General features: G+C 41.0%; 1 long non-coding RNA gene across 1 annotated transcript in view; it reads left to right on the top strand.

Moving 5' to 3' along the window:
• LOC133276629 (uncharacterized) overlaps positions 1–15,887 on the top strand; it is a 146,428-nt gene continuing 130,541 nt past the window's right edge. The window contains exon 1 of the long non-coding RNA XR_009745935.1: positions 1–311. This is a non-coding gene — a long non-coding RNA (uncharacterized LOC133276629). The remainder of the gene's footprint in view (positions 312–15,887) is intronic.

The raw sequence follows: 15,887 nt of genomic DNA, 5'->3' as shown, positions 1-15,887 counted from the left end.
AGGTCTGTAGGGATTATGTGGCCACGTTCCTGAGCTTCCACCCGCTTTTGAAGTAGGCTATGACTTGGAAATGAGTTTATCCTTGTTGACAGCTTGTTCTAGCTCTTGATATGAAGCTATGGAAAGTCTCTTCACATCCAGAAATGAAAGGCCTGCTGTTGGTCACCCCACATCTGAAAGATGCTATGGTCCCACCACTTTGCAAGTCTAGTAGGAATTATAAACGTCCATATTACTGGTGAGGTACTGAGTCCAAAAACAACCATTAGCAAGCTTTGGCATGGATGATATGTGCCAAATGGCTATAGCAGGTATGTTGCAGGTGCTTTGGGATAGTTGTTGCACACAGGAGCAGACATGACATAAAGTGTAGCTGTTTGGGGAGTGTTTCAAGCATGTCCTGATGTCCCCAGAAGTGACCTTGGTGTGTTTCTTTATTTATTATGGGAGCAACCCTCAGGGGCAGTCTTGCAGAACAACAGTGAGATGGTCAAACACTCTCCAGTAGGGGATAATGTTTAAAGAGTACTATGCAATGTGTACCTTTGGTAAGGAGGCTTTTTGACAGTGCATTTTCCTTTGCTCCAAGACAGGCATCATTTCCCAAGATATAGAAACACTATGCAGAATACAGTCCAGTCAAAGGCAATACTGAAATTGCAGCTCAAAGTAGCACTGCATTGGAGATAGGGAACTGAGGTAGACCTACATCCCATGTAGGATGGCTTTCTTTGCATAACTGGATTATGTTGCCATAGCTAGATGTGCTCCGATAAGCAAGTGATCTTGTTTAGCAGTGTCTTCACCTGTTCATTAGGATGCCATGGGGACAGACCCTTAAGCTCTCCTCTTTTGGTGCATGTCTGCAGAGTTGTTTCCTCACTGAACTTTAGTGGCTCACCTCTCCCATACGTGAAATCTGCTAATCTGCTTTCCCCTCTGGAAATTTCACAGATGGCTACTGCCCAATTACTACATGGTTTCCAGATGTTTAGTTGATAGATGCTTGTTTAGCTAGCATCTGTGTTGATTTAGGGTGATCTTGCCTCCAGCTGCTTGCTGTTGCCTTCCCTCAGAAGGAAAGAAGTTGTCTTTCACCTCTGTGGTAAATGTAAGCATTCCCTGATGGGCTTTCCCTCTTGAAGTGATTGACCATCTTATGGCTGAAGCAGTTGAGGGAGTATTTAGCAGAACACTCCAGAGGCTGGAGATGATACCTTTAGATGAGGATATTGGCTGCTGTCTGCAAAATTACTCTGTTTGCAAAATTTACACCTAGCTGTGGGATAGTAATTCTGAGAGAGGGTTAGTAACCAAGAGCTGGAAGTGGCAAAAAGTCCTGCACCAGTTCAGTTGAATCCAGGAGGGAGTGGATAGTCACAGCCAAAATGAGGCACAATTTAAAGAATTCTTCTCTTTTCCATGCTCCTTCTTGGGACAAGTATTTTAATCCTAAAAGTCTATTACTGCAAGAGAAGTACTTAAGCCAAATTTTAAGAAGAATAAGAAAGAGAGAGTACCATAAAAAAAGAGAGATCGAATGAGTAGTTTATTATTGGGACACTATTTTTCATAGTAAGTCAAAGACTTAACATGCAAATAATAAACCCAACCAACATAAATGTTACATATTTACCCACAGAAATAGTAAAAGTATGTAGGCCAGATTGCCTGCTTTGGATCATTCAGGTTATATAGTGTGCCAAAGTGGAGGCAGAGAGCCCTTTTGTTATATTTAAGTGTCATGATGTGATTAAGGAATAATGTTCTTTCACCTTCACCTTAGGTTTGGAAGTTTTCCTGTGCCACTAAAGTACTGTGTCAAACCATCTCTGCATATAATGTTTAGATATGGGGGTAGGAGTGAGGTTGTAATTCGACTTCAGTTTCTTCTGTCCAAAGAAATTAGTTTACAGTACTCTTAAAAATAATCTTCCCTTGTAAGTAATTTTTAGTTTAAAATTATAGTGCACAAAATGAAAGTAAAAGGTTCATTTAACCATTAAACCTTGTTTTAAGCCTCAGCCTTTATTCATTGACACCAATTGTGATAATCGTCTGTTAAGTTTCTGAGAGAAGCTGAGAAACTGTCAGATATCTGTAGGAGTGATGTAAAGAAGTGGCAAAATCCTCTCTCCAAGTGAGGTTTTTTATAACAAATTAAAATGAGTAGCTAAAAATGATAAAATAATCTTTCTTCTGTGGCTTGTGCTCAGCTGGCTGTATGCAGTATTCTCAGACCTAGGCAGTTACTGTGTCTTATTGGTGTTTGATTTTTTGGTATTCAGTAGTGTGCTGAAATCAGTTAGCTCTTTGTTACTACCTTTCCCCACCTTTTCAGATTGTAAGCACTTGTTCCTTATCCCATATTTATATAGCAAGCCGGCTTGCTATGTCTATACAGGGCTCACTGTGTTCCACTGCTCCTTTGCAATTATAATAATTTAGGGTTTTTCCCTATGCAAGTCTAACACATAACTGGAGGAAGAAAGGACATTTATAGTTTTGCTGGCCTACCAGTAGTTATTGGAAAGACAACTGTCTTTTCAGTACCTTGAGTAAGATGTAAATAAGCACTGAATACTAAGGTGTCTAATGTAAGATAGTGTGACATTTCCCCAAATAACAGGATTGCAACTGGCCATTAAATTTTATCAAGGGAATTATAGGGTAAGTAAGAAGAGAATCACCCATGCTATTGAAGAATATCTTAAGTTTTACTGATTCTTTCTATATTTTGTATTTGTTTGCGAAACAGTTACCTATAGGAACATCTTGATTTAAGAAACTAGCCTTTATGTTACCATGGGCTGCTTTGCTGCTTGAAATCCAGTGCCGTGTTTCTTGAAGTCACTGTTCTCTGGAAGTCAAAAATGGCACAACCTGTAAAAATAGAGTTGAAAGAACAGGCAAAACCAGTGAGAGTAAAACAATATCCGGGAAAGCCAGATGTTAGACAAGGAATCAAGACATTGATTGATAAATTCTTAAAGTTTGGGATTCTAGAAGAGTGTGAGTCAGAATATAATACTCCAATTTTACCAGTAAGAAAAACTTCAGGTAAATATAGATTAGTTCAGGTTTTAAAGGCTATAAATCAAATAGTTAAAAGACATACACCCTGTAGCTGCAAATCCATATACTCTTTTAACAACATTGAGAGAGGATCATCAGTGGTTTACAGTGCTTGATTAAAGGAATCTTGTATACCCCTGGAGGAGGAAAGCTGAAATTATTTGCTTTTGAGTGGGAAAATCCACAAACAGGATGAAAACCACAGTTAACATGGACAAGACTGCCACAATGATTCAAAAAAGTCCAATGGTCTTCAGCAACCAGTTGGTGAAAGAGCTGGAATGGTGGAAGCAAAGTGATACAGAACCTAAACCTGGACATTTGCTTCTACAATAGGTGGATGACGTCTTGATTGCTACAGAAAAGACCAACCTGTATCAAGATAACAATAGACCTTTTATATTTTCTTGGACTAAATGGGTACAAAGTGTCTACCTAACCAAAGATTTTCAGTTATTTGTTCGTGAAAGACAACATCTTGCACTTGGGGTGCTGACTTGAGAAAATAGGAAGTTGGAAAAGACCGGTTGGGCGGTTGTTAATTTCTCCAAACAATTAGACACTGTAAGTAAATGATGGCCTACTTGTCTCTGAGAAGTTTCCACTACAGTGAGGTTAATACAAGAAGCTCGAAAATTAACTTTGGGAAGGAAATAACAGTGTATGTACCACGCATGGTAATTAATGTTTCAGACTAAAAGGGTGGTCAGTGGTTATTCCCTAGCAAAATGATGAAATGCTAAGTAATTTTGACAGATGATGTCATTTTGAAAACAGCTAACCTGATTAGCCCTTGAGACATTTGAATTCTGTGCAGGAAGAAGGACAATTAGAACATGACTCTTTGGTGACCACTTAACATGTCTATTCCAGTCGATAAGACTTAAAGGATAGACCACTGGATGATACTGATTGTGAATTATACACAGATGGTAGCAGTTTTGTACAGGATGGAATTAGATATGCCAGAAATGCGGTGACTCCTGAGAATTCTTTATAGAAGCAAATTCTGCTCAAAAGATAGAACTGATAGCCTTGATGAGAGCATTAGGACTAAATGAAGGAAAGAAAGTCAATATTTGGACAGATTCAAAATATGCTGTTGGTGTGAGGCATGTTCATGGAGTCCTGTGGAAGGAAGGGGAATTATTTCTCCTCCCAGGAAACAAGTATTAAATACAACGAAGAAATCTTATGAGCAGTCCAGAAACCGATTAAGGTGGCAGTCATGCACTGTAAAGCACATCAGTGAGAAAATACAAAAGAAATTACAGGAAACAAATCGGCAGACAGAACAGCTAGGAGGACTGAGATGCCTTCCAAATGGCATTAATCTCTACTAAAACTATTGCTCTACCAAGAGATAAACCTAAATACTCACAGGAAGAAGAGAAACTAGGAAAGTTGCTAAATGTAAGAAAAAATCTGGCAGGATGGGCAGAAGGCCAAGTAGTAATCCCACCACTTATAATGAGGGAAATAATACAGGCACAATATAAAGAATATCATTGGAGAGCAGAAGCATTAGTGACGCTTCTAAAGAGACACACAGTATAAGTAAAACCGCTAGAAATAGCTAAAATGAGAACTGCAAAATCTGAAATATGTTGAAAAACATTCCAGTTGTAAAGAAAAAAGTGCAAATGGGAATATTGAAATCAGGACTGGAATCAGGAGATTATTGGCAAATAGAGTTTTCAGAGCTACCTTGGCAAAACGGGTATCGGTACATTTTGGTAGGGGTTGATACTTCTGCAGGATGGCCAGAAGTCTTTCCCTGTTAGAGCAATCAAGCAAAAGAAGCCATTAAGTTTGTAGTGCAGGAACTTATCCCAAGATTTGGGGTGCTTATTGGAATATCTTCGGATTGAAGTCCACATTTTTTTGCAAAAGTGGTACAGGGCATTAGTAAAATGTTGGGAATTACTTGGGACTTACATACTCCTTGGAGCCCACAATCCAGTGGAAAAGTAGAAAGAATGAATCAAACATTGAAAAGACAGATTAGTAAAATATGTCAGGAAACTGATTTGAAATGGCCTCAGGCACTCCCATTGGCCCTTTTGCGAATCTGTGTTCAACCTAAAAGTGGAACTTTAAGTAGTCCTTATGAGTTGCTGTCGTGGTTTAAACCCTAGCCAGACAGCTTGTTCATTCACTGCCAGTGAGTGGTGCCTGGCTGAGAGCAATCGAGGGCCCCCCCCAGGGCTCTCCCCTTTCCTGCTCCCAGAGGAACGGGGAGGAGGATCGAAAGAGTGCAACTCCCACGGGTTGAGACAAAAACAGTCCAGCAACCAATGTACAACACAAATCACCACCGCTACCACCAACGACAACAATGATAAGAGAAAATAACAAGGGAAGAGAATACAATACCACTGGCCAAGAAACGAGTCCGACTCAGAAGCCCGTGTCTTTCTGGGTAGCTCCCAGTTACCGCCCACCCCGGGCATGATGTGCTGTAGTATGGAATATCTCTTTGTCTAGTCTGGGTCAGGCGCCCCGTCTCTGCTTCCTCCTGGCTTCCTCTCCTCCCTGGCAGAGCATGAGCCTCACAAAGTCCTTGGTCAGGGTAAAAACATCACTTAGCAACAACCGAACACATCAATATCACCAGCACTGTTCCCAGGCTGGAAGTCAAAGCACAGCACTGCACCAGCTCCCAAGAAGGAGAAACATGACTGCTGCTGCTGAACCCAGGACAGTTGCTATATGGAAAGCTGTATGAATCTCCAGAACCAAATTTGAATGTACATATAAGAGGAAAACAAGATATATATATAGCTATCTACTTTCCCTAGGAAAATCCTTGACTGTGCTTTGTAGTGCGATTGTTTGAAACAGGCCTCTGTCTTTGGAGAGCCCAATACATGATTTCCAACCAGAAGATTATGTGTACGTGAAAACATGGACTTCTGAACCTCTTCGGGAACACTGGAAAGGACCTTTTCCAGTGCTTGACTACCCTCACTGCCATCAAGATAGCTGAATCAGAAGCATGGATACACTACACTAGGGTGAAGAAAGCCCCACCATCATGGATGATGAGACCCCAAAATTGACTCTGAAATACATCTAATTTTGTGTATCCTTTTCAGATCTAGGGAGAATGGATATTGATTTGGATGTTAGTGGGAGCCAATTTTGTGGTAAAAGCTGAACCAGATGGAGAAATAGTAAGACATGGAGATCTATTGAAACTGGGATGTAATTCTACTCAAATTCCAGACCTTAACCCTGATGAGATGGCAAGTGAACTGTGAAAAGGATGGGGGGGAAAGAAAGAAGATATAAAAGGCAAATAGAAACAGACCAAATGGTATGTGTCCTGGGTTCAGAGATAGCAGTCATTTTTCTCCTTCATTGTAGCTGGTGCAGTGCTGTGTTTTTGACTTTCAGCCTGGGAGCAACACTGGTAACACCAGCGTTTTTAGTTGTTGTTAAGTAATGTTTACTCTGACCGAGGACTTTCTGAGCCTCATGCTTTGCCAGGGAGGAGGGGAGGGCGGGAGGAAGCAGAGACAAACCAACTGACGCAAACTAACCAAAGGGGTATTCCATACCACATCACATCATGCCCAGTGTGTAAACTGGGGGCAGTTACCCAGAAGGCCCAGATGACTGCTCAGGTCAGGCTGGGTATTGGTTGGCAGGTGGTGAGTGGTTGTATTCTTTTCCCTTGTTATTTTCTTTATCATTATTATTATTGGTGGTAGCAGTAGCAGTTTTGTGTTATACCTTAGCTCCTGGACTTATCTCAGCCATGGGAGTTACATTCTTTTGATTCTCCTCTCCATCCCTCCAGGAGCCGGGGGAGGAAGAAGGAGGGGTGTGAGCGAGCGGCTGCATAGTTCTGAGTTACCGGCTGGGCTTAAACCACGACAACTATTTAATCGAACGATCATCCAAACAGTGGCTAGACAACCACATGAACAAGAATCAATCCCAAATACTCCCACTAACTTATAATGACTCCCACCAACAAGTAATAAAAATAAATCTTAGAATGAAAGTATTGAAATGATTTTCAAAACTTTTGGGGTGGAGGGGAGGGGAATGTTGCAGATTATCTTCAGTTTTACTGAATCTTTCTATATTTTGTGTTTGTTTGTGAAACAGTTGCCTATAGGAACATCTTGATTTCAGATGTTAGCATGGGTTGCTGTGGTGCTTGAAATCTGATGCTCCATTGCTTGAAGTTCCTGTTCTCTGTAACATGTTAGCCTTAATCCTTACTTTCTAGACCATAACCAGTGCACCTAGGGTCTGTTGTATATACGATGAGTTATTTGATAGCCTGGCAAGGTAGACATCTAGCCAGCCAACTTGGCAACAAAATAAGATTAGGGTGCCCTTTAGATGAACTGCTCTCATTAAACTCTCATTATAATACTAAAAAACACACCCACAGATCAGGAGAACCCTTGCCCAGGTGAAGACCCTTCCTTTGCACAAGCGTAGAAACAGAAGAGAATGACACAGGAGATATTATAATTATGTGCAAATCACTAACCAGTCATTGTAACTGGAGTGTACTACCTTGTAATTTTTGTGTATAATTGTAATGATGAAATTGGAATGGGGTGTGCTTGATTTGTGGAAATTCCACCTAGCACTCAATGCTGCAATAAAGAAGTGCCTGCTACTTCATGCTACATTGGTATTAAGGTGTTTATTCTCCAGACTTCGAGTGACAATGCAGTACACAAGTTTTTAGCATTAGGTTTATAAAAACATTGATTTCTGTATTTGCAGATAACTCTAAATAATGTTATGTTAATGAGAGACAGAAAATACAGAGCATGAATTTTACACAAGTTAATGAAAGGATTGCTTTTGATAATGAAAATATTAATTGTCTAGGAGAAATAGTTTATAAGTGTTGTGAAATAACTGCATTTCTTTGTTCTGTCTCCAGGTACCACTGTTATACCATGTAAATACTTCTTTGTGTGGTTAGTTTCTACTAACAAGGTTTTTACGTGAGTAATCACAAATCAATAATATTCTTCTTTGTTACAAAGACTAGAGTTTTTCTTTCCTGAAGCTATACATTTCAGATTACAGTGGTTTATTGTATGCACCCTGCACTCTTTGTGGCTTTCCTTACATACATAATACATATGCACATATATAATTAAGTATGTCTATAAAATACAGTTGATAGGCTGTTTAAAATGTGTAACTAGCTTTGGAATGCTAACTGTGTTTGTTTTCAAATGAGTTGTGGCTGTAGACAGAAGTCCAAATTCAGTGTAGTAATAATTAATTCCAATTCATCAAGAATCAAATCCAGAAAGAGTATTTTTTCTCCTTGTTCCCAATGTGGGGAAAGAGAGAGAGAAAGCAGTATTTTTTTTCTCATATAAATGCCAAAGAGAGATAGTTGAAGTGCCTTATTCATCACACATAGCCATCTTACTGTAAAATCACGTGTCAGAAGGCTCTCCTCCACACCTAGTGAATCGTGGTACTGTTCCCAGGGATCTGATGGCTATTGTCGTGTTCTTTAATAGGTCACTTGTGTTTGTTCCAAAGGAAGGATGTTATGGAAGCGTTTGTGGGTGGTTTTTTTTTTGTTGGTTTTTTTTTGGTTTTTTTTTGGTTTTTTTTTTGGGGGGGTGTGTTGTTTAAAGAAACAATACTCTTTTCAGAGAAATGTGACACATTTTTACTTTCCTACCCTCCGGCTTGACCTGTTTAGAATCGTAGAATAGTTAGGGTTGGAAAGGACCTTAAGATCATCTAGTTCCACCCCCCCCTGCTGTGGTCAGGGACACCTCACACTAAACCATGTCACCCAAGGCTTTGTCCAACCTGGCCTTGAACACTGCCTGGGATGGAGCACCTGGGCAACCTATTCCAGTACCTCACCACCCTAACAGTAAAGAATTTCTTCCTTATATCCAATTTAAACTTCCCCTGTTTAAGTTTTAACCCATTACCCCTTGTCCTGTCAGTGCAGTCCCTAATGAAGAGTCCCTCCCCAGCATCCCTCATCAGTATCTCAGTATTATGCCTCTAGGCTTGAGCACAGTAAAAATAAGAATGTCACTGTTATTGTCACTTTCCTCTAAGGAGAGTTTCTCTTCCTTGTTCAGCACTTTGCCTGCAATAGGAATGCTAGCTTGGTAGCTGAACTCCTCCAGTTCCCACTGGAATTAAAACATGCAGGCCAGTAAATAGCAAGCTAAACCCAGTTGTCATCCACAAAGCCAGCAGGGGTAGCCAGCAGGGTTACTATGGTCCCATCAGTCCCTGGGATCTAGTAGTCAGGCCACCAGTCCTGTTTTCGTTTCAGTAGTTTGGGAAACAGTCACTTGCTGTGGTCACCCCTTCTGCTTCCAGAAAGCAGTGCCACCCATGAACTCTTCGCTTCGGAAGACACCCCCCAGCCTCCAAACACCCCTCAGTGCTACCACTGCCTGTAAAATGTGTGGCATCACTGGGCAAAACCCTGCTGGTGTCGCAGCAGTCTGTGTCATCTCTGATCTTGCCTTTTCTCTAGCTAAAAACTGGGGTGGAAGAGTTACAAGAACTATGCTAGCATTGGAAGAATGGAGCTATTGTTCTTGTTGGTTTTATAATTATGAGGAAAAAAAGGCAGCAGATCAGCCTAGGGTACAGCACAGAACTGTCAGCGAAAGAGCATCGACTTTCATACAGTACACTCAGTTATTGTAAAACTGAGTCATTAATCAAAATCCACAGAGGTTTTGTTCAGAAGAAAGATACCCATGTTTTTTGTTTTTTTTGTTTTTTTTTTTCATACAGAGGGAATTGTGTTATCTTGAGAGGATTATTTGTACCTCAAGTTTGGAACCATTTCTACACCCGCTTTAATAAATAATTTTAAAAGGTGCTTGGAGGCAGATAGCTGTTCTGGGAGTTGCATCACGCATTACCTGCAAGTACCTATAAAGCTCTGTGGCCACGTGATTAGAAGGGCAAACCTGCATTTGTTAAAACTGTTTAATTGGAGCATTACAGCAGAATTTCCATGTGCAAAATACTGTAAAGGCTAAGGTTTAAATCCTTATGGAGTAAGTAAACTGTTGCCAGTGGAACACTGGGCTCTGTCACTGAGCCAGTCTTTTTTCACCAGACATGTGATAAGGGTCGAGATCTCAGCTCTGACCCTTTAGCCAAGCTTTTTGAGTATCTCAGCTAGTTAATTATAAGCACTTTCTGCATCAGTAGATCTCATAATTTCACGTGCAGTGACCAGTAGTAAACTGTAAAAATGTTGTTTCACAAGCCTATTATTTCTAGCCAGAAAAAAAGGGAGGATGGTCACAGCTGATTGATTGGAAGGGCAAAGAGGTTAATTATTTCTGCCTGTTTGCTCAGGACCAGTCTTTTCAGGCATCTGGAAGGAAAGGCTTTAGAGAAGAAGTTAGTGACACAGAATGTAATTTCCCTGGTGAATTTGTTTATTTTCAGTGCATGCATATGCCCCATTTAATAAAGAGGAGAGGGAGGTGGGGATCAGGTGTGCTACTTTATCTCTGCTGGAAGACCATGAAAACCTGCCATGCACAAGAGCTCTTTTCTTGGGCTGGAGAGCACTTCTGGCTGGGTGGGGAGCCCAGGCAAAGTGCTGCAACTTTTGCTAACGCAGTGGTGTCGCTCAGCAGAGAAATCCCTGGCAGAAGGTGCAAGCCAAGACAGGCTGGGGCCCGATTCATGTCTAGAGTGGCACAGCTGTGTCTGCTCCTGCTGCTCACAGCTCTGTGTTTTACAGATACAGCTGCTTGCTTCCTGGGGTTGAAGCTGTTCATGTCTTCAATCGTGAAGTCTCTGTCCATCTGTATAGACATCCCCTGGTTATCTTCCTGTTCATTTCCCTTTTTTGGCTGTTAAATCAGCTTAGGTTTATGAGAAACCTGCTTAGAAGAGCAGGTAAATTCCATGGTGCACTTCCTCTGCAGTTACACAGTGATCATAGAAGCTCCACATTTATATTTAACCATCAGCTTTTGTCTTACTGTTTTATATGTATAGTCTGTATTTTTCCTTTTTGTTATCAGATTAGAAATCATATCTGGGGGAGAAGCGTTAAAGAAAAATTTTACTAACTTGCACTTTACTGAGTTGCATTTTTACATAAAAGTGAGGTTTTTTTATAGATTCCTTTCATGCACTAACCCCTCTGGAAGATGATTAGGGTTGAAAAGGAACTTATGGTCATGTAGTTCCACCCCCTCTACCACGGGCAGGGACACTTCATACTAGACCATGTTGCCCAAGACTCCGTCTGGCCTGGCCTTGAACACTGCCAGGAATGGGGCATTCACCATTTCTTTGGGCAACCTGTTCCAGGGCCTCACCACCCTCACAGTAAAGAACTTCTTCCTTACATCTAACCCCGTTTAACCTGTTACCCCTTGTCCTATCACTACAGTCCCTAATGAAGAGTCCCTCTCCGAAATCCTCATAGGCCCCCTTCAGGTACTGGAAGGCTGCTATGAGGTCTCCAAGCAGCCTTCTCTTCTCCAATCTGAACAGCCCCAACTTTCTCAGCCTGTGTTCATACGGGAGGTGCTCCAGTCCCCTGATCATCCTTGTGGCCCTCCTCTGGACTTGCTCCATGTTCTTCTTATGTTCAGACATAAGAACTGCACACAGTACTCCAAGTGGGGTCTCAGAAGAGCAGAGTAGAGGGGCAGGATCACCTCCCTCAATCTGCTGGTCACGCTCCTTTTCACAGAATCACAGAATCCTAAGGGTTGGAAGGGACCTCAAAAGATCATCTAGTCCAACCCTCCTTTTGATGCAGCCACACATATAGTAGGCTTTCTGGGTTGCAAGTGCACACTGCTGGCTCATGTTGAGTTTGTCGTTGATCATAATAAAGACAGGGTGTACTTCTTTATATGCCAAAACACAAGGATACACATTATGTAGGCTTTTTACCACAGACTATGTGCGTGGGAGTGTTTTTTTTTTTTCTGGCTGTTAAGTCATTAAGAAGAGCAGTTTTGTAACTTGATCACAGATGACAGAAGGGTTTTGAGACAAGAAGAAAAACAGAAAATAATCATGACGCCTTTCTCCATCTCTCTTGGTTTGCCTGGATATTAGCTACTAATCTATAATAAACAAAAATTTATGCTTTCTTCCACCCCTTCCTGGTATGCTCCATTATAGTTTTCAATTGGGTTTTCATTACCTTGCTTAATGAAAAGCAGCTAAGATGAAAACCAAGACTCTTGTGTTAGTATTTCTGATGCTGTAAGCAATTTGGGTGCACAAGACAATACCAAATTCATTGCTAATGTAGGAACACCCTAATCAGAATTCAGTTCTTCAACTTTTCAGTCCCTTTTCCAGCAGGTATATGAGTGGAGGTTGTCAGATTACCTGTTCAACTTCAGTAATACCTTCAATACCAAGGGTATTGAAATGTCTTACACAAATATTTCAGCAACCTGTACTTCCTCACTGTGCTGCTTTTTTGGTTTTTGCTTGTTTGTTTGCTTGTTGTCTGTGTTACTGTGTATCTGCCTACCCATAAATTTTCTTGTAAAGCTATGATGTTAAAGTTGCCCTGGGACAAAGCCTTGTTATTATTTCATCTTCTTTCCCTTCTTGCCCTCTCCTCCAGTTTTATTAAGCTCCACTGCAGATTCCTGGATAGCATGAGTTGATCCTGCTTCAGAAGCATTTAATTTTATATCAGCTGAGGATCTACTCTAGGGCTGCATGTTTTCAAAAGGGAGAGTGGCTCTATGCTTGAGTTAAAGCCTTGTCTTTAATCTTATAGGTCCTGCAAATCTTCAGAGATTTCTTTTTTGCATGAAGGGTGTAGTCATCAGTTACTTGAAGATGTGAATGGGATGAGATCATTGCACAGGAATTTCAGTCAACCATGTTGAGATGCCCATATTTTCCCACAGGTTGTCCACCCCGTCCCTCTTTCCACTACTGAGTTGTTTTTTTCCCCGTAAGACCCCATTCCTTGACCAGTTTGCTTGCCCTCACTTAAATTATGATACGGAAAGGTGTGATTATTTCCTAATTTATAGTGCAATTCATAGCCCTGATCTAGCAAGTGGTTAAGTATTTCCTTATCTTTCCATTTGAAATGAATCATTCCAATCTCATGCTCAAAAATAAGTGTGTGATTAAATACCTTGTTGTTTCAAGGCCAAAATAAGTGAAGGTATCTTTGCCTTCTACAGGGTAATTACAGATGTCTTCCTGAGAATCCCATTTGGCTAGTAATTTGCAAGTTAGCACAGCACAGCTTTGAAAACTGTGAGAGCACTGTAATTGCACGAGTGTTACAGTACTAGTCAAACTTCCATGCTGTGATAACCCAATTTCAAAAGATGAGCCAGCTACGAGGCTGGGGATGTAGGAGTTACGTGCCTCTTCCAAGGCAAGCAGGATCATCACACCTTCAAAATATATGTTGTAATTTTCAATTATGGAACGTGTTTGAAATTGCATTTTCTTTTACTGCTGAGAAACAAGAAACATATGTTAGTAACACTTAGATGGCTACACAGAGATAAGTATCAAGAGGAACTGCAAGTCAAAGTCTTCCTTCACTTCCTTATGCAGTGTGCCCTTATCTCTCTCAATTGTCAAATGGAACAGTTCTGAGGTTATTTTACAAATGCAGAACACTGTGCTCAATTACACTGACTTAGTGTCTCCATGGTGAGTGGAATTTAGTGTGAAGGGACAAGCAAAATGCGTAGCTTTTGATGAACAAGTAGTGTAAACTGCAGCAGCTTATAAATTAAATAAGAAGGTAAGCATGTGCACGTGAGGTACTAGATTTTGAAAAAGGTGGGACGCTAGTTGTATTCCTAAAAATCTAAAAGCATGTTTAGGGGAAAAAATAAAAGCAGTTCACCTATTTGTGTATTTCCAAAAGAAACTGTATAGTAGAAAGTTGCCAAGGTACTGGATGTAAAAAATCCCTTCACAGCAGAGGCTAAGACCTTGAGGGACCCAGACACTGAACTCATGGGTGCATTAGTAACTCCAGAACAGGATTCACTGTGCTTGTCAGATACAGTATAAAATGGGGACAGCTGTCACTATAATTGATGGATTCAGGACACAAAGTAGTCTTTAGCAGAGGTCAGGAATGTGCACATGGGAAGACAGTAGGGGCCAGAAGATACCAGCATCTGAGAATTCAGGAAGTTTCCCTTTAAAAGGCAATCTTTTTAAGGTGACAGTGTAATTTAATCGACAACAGAGACACTTTAGGACTTGCTAATATTGGCAGTGATTCATCTTATTCACAATAAATACTTCTATTCAGACTGCTTCTTACATTATGCAGTTAAATGTTTTGAATCTTGTTAAATAGCTTTATGTGGTATTAGCTGTCCATTTTATTTGAAGCTACATTGATGCGAAGGGTTAACCGATGTACAGAGGGGGGTAGGTCAAGCTGCTTGCTTAAGTGTTACTGCTTGTTCATGCTTATTGTACTTGCAGTGTACAAGGAGGCAGATCAAGCTGCTTGCTTAACAATGTTACTACTCGTTCATGCTTATCGTACTCGCCGTGTATGATAAAAGAAGATATAAGGACGTGGCTATTGTTAAGAGGTAGGGACTGTGACTTGATGCCCATCCTTTGGATGCCTAGGCCGGCTGAAATTGGCTCTGTGCTTTGGACAATGACCAAGCCTCCAGGGAGCATTTGTAAAGACTAGAGGTGAAAAGCTCAGGCTGGAGGAAGACTCATTTACTTCACCTTAAGACCCTCGCCCGTGACCACTAGGAGGCACTGCGCAGGCGCAAAGGACTTCTTAGCTCATTATAATACGCAGCGGGGATAGGACATGAATATGTATAGGCATGTTGTGCAACCTCATGCATATGTATAACTTTAGAAGATAAATGTAAAGGGGAAACGATACTAAGGTGCGCATGCTTTTGGAGGAGCTATCCCCCATGTGCCTCAGCGCTGTATAAAGCATACCTACTTTAGAACTTTAATGAGTTGTGGACTCTATCCACACATCAACATGTCCTGGGTTCAGCAGTAGCGGTCATTTTTTCTCCTTTTTAGTGGCTGGTGCAGTGCTGTGGTTTTGACTTTTGGCTTGGGAACAGCGCTGATAACACCGATGTTTTTAGTTACTGCTCAGTAATGTTTACTCTGACCAAGGACTGTGAGTCTCATGCTCTGCCAGGGAGGAGGGGAAGGTGGGAGGAAGCAGAGACAGGACACCTGACCCAGACTAGCCAAAGAGGTATTCCATACCACAGCACGTCATGCCCAGGATGTGGGCAGTTACCCAGAAGGGCTGGTTCCCTGCTGGGTGGCGATGGGTGGTATTGTATTCTCTTCCCTTGTTACTTCCTTTATCATTATTATTATTATTGGTGGTAGCAGTAGTGGTTTCTGTTATACTTTTGTTACTGGACTGTTCTTATCTCAACCCGTGGGAGTTGCATTCTTTTGATTCTCCTCCCCATCCCTCCGGGAGCGGGGCCCAGGGGGTGGGGAGAAAGCAGGGGAGTGAGCAAGTGGGCTATGTGGGTTACTGACTGCACTTAAACCACAACACTACAGGAGCATAACATGGAACATGTGCCCACTAGTGACAGTAAATAAAACAACACAGTTTTCCTAAGACAGAGAACAAGTCTATATTATGTACCTTTCAAATATACTGTAATTAAGGTGACATGATCTATGATGCAAATTAGATTATTCCTAGTATTCTAGTGATGTGAATCTTATTTTTACCCTATAGCAAGCAATGTGTTTCTTTCTTTATGCATAAAATATTCTGCATAGATCAATTTTGTCTGACTTGGTAGTCAAATAATATA

Source organism: Pezoporus flaviventris, unplaced genomic scaffold (assembly GCF_033815535.1).
Source record: "Pezoporus flaviventris isolate CSIRO_AGI_PZ_B2104156 unplaced genomic scaffold, CSIRO_AGI_Pfla_v1 ptg000045l, whole genome shotgun sequence".
In the NCBI taxonomy this organism is placed as follows: Eukaryota; Metazoa; Chordata; class Aves; order Psittaciformes; family Psittacidae; genus Pezoporus; species Pezoporus flaviventris.
Note: the sequence above shows the minus strand (reverse complement) of the source record. Positions and strands in the feature narration are given on the sequence as shown.